The sequence below is a fragment of the Lepidochelys kempii genome, chromosome 4 (assembly GCF_965140285.1).
Source record: "Lepidochelys kempii isolate rLepKem1 chromosome 4, rLepKem1.hap1, whole genome shotgun sequence".
In the NCBI taxonomy this organism is placed as follows: Eukaryota; Metazoa; Chordata; order Testudines; family Cheloniidae; genus Lepidochelys; species Lepidochelys kempii.
Genome location: NC_136383.1, coordinates 114,454,167 through 114,455,676, shown reverse-complemented (window position 1 = coordinate 114,455,676; position 1,510 = coordinate 114,454,167). Strand labels below are relative to the sequence as shown.

Below are 1,510 nucleotides of genomic sequence, written 5' to 3'. Positions count from 1 at the left end.
TGGGTTTTATCTCTAATGCCAAATATAATGTATGTGGTTTAGCTGACAACCAGCCTGTCTTCAGGCAATCATTAATTGTGACATATGAAAGGCAGGGGCCAAGATGAGACTAACCACTGAGTGAAATGAAAAAAAGATGCCCTTGGGTTAATCTTATAACAAGTCCTATTATATCCAGCTACTTAATTTTAAACTTAAAATTTTACAAAAGGTATGGCACCTACTACTCTTAAAAACCCATTTGTAGGCTTTAAAAAGTTGTCATTTCTTTTACTGAGCTCTCTTCCTGCCATGCTATTCAGGTCATATCTTTTCATAATTTCATTCTTCACTCTCTTCAGGAACATTTCTGACTTCAACCATCGCTTCTCGGCTCCTTGGAACTAAAATCAAAGTGTAGTGTCTGTTCTTATCAGTTTAATCTCTTTTGATGAACACTTACAACACCTGCTCTGAAGATGGATTCTCCTGCTGCCATTTTTGAAAAAAATCGATGCTGCTTTGAAGATGTATTCCGCTGCATCTTCTTTGGAAGAAAATCCTCTCTCTGCTCCTGAGACATCCCCAGCTGCATCGTGTACCGCTATGGCTGCTGCTCCACGGAAGGTCTCTTGGACAATGACTATGAAGAAGATCCTAGGTGCCTCCAGGACATTGCAGACCAGCAGCACGAAGGGGAAGAACGGTGCCTCCTCGAAGGACCCTCTCTGAGATGCTGCTCCAGAAAGATCCTGCATCCTGAGGCTGGCCTGTCGGGACATCACAACCAGAAGGAACATCCTGCCCCCGACACCGCAGCAGCACCAGCTGCTGAGGGATAGCCCCCGCACTTTCCAGGAGCTGCCAACAGAGAGCCCCCCGGCTCTCGAGCAGCACCAGCCGCCAATGGAGAGCTCCCCTGCTCTCCAGCTGCAAGATGCTCTGAGGTGACCACCTCCCACCCCTGCAGCTGCCCAGGTCCCTGACACTGGTGGTGCTCTCGCTGCTCTACACACCATCAAGGTAGGAATCCCCACAGACGGGACCAGCATCTCTCCAGAGACCATCCAGAGGGTCACCAGCACCTTGCCGGATGCCTGCCCAGCCTCAGGAACCATCCAGAGGGACCCCAGGACCTTGCCAGATGCCCACCCAGCCGGACCTCTCGACCCCACCCACCCACACCAGGAAGAACCAGCCAGCGATACCACCAATGCTGCTGGAACCCCCCCGCTGCAAGGTAATGAGGACAGCATCTACCTGCAGTACCCCCTCCCTGCGGATGTGCTCATCTGCCCCATCTGCTCTCCACCCCAAAGCTTCCACCTCCTCGGTGGCGTCACCAGGCACCTGAAGAAATGCCACAACAAGCGGGTCGCCTTCAGCTGTGCCCTCTGCAGTCTGCCCTTCGAGACACAGAAGCAACGCAAGAAGCACCAAGTCGCCTGCAGGAAACGCCTCAAGGGAACAACACAGTCTCCTGCCCCGGCTCCCAGCCCTCCTGCTGCATGCCGGCCCGCTGCTCCTGAGC

General features: G+C 52.6%; 1 pseudogene; it reads left to right on the top strand.

Annotated features, from left to right (window-relative positions):
* Window positions 1–361: 361 nt before the first annotated feature.
* Window positions 362–565, top strand: LOC140911007 (U2 spliceosomal RNA; annotated as a pseudogene).
* Window positions 566–1,510: the final 945 nt, after the last annotated feature.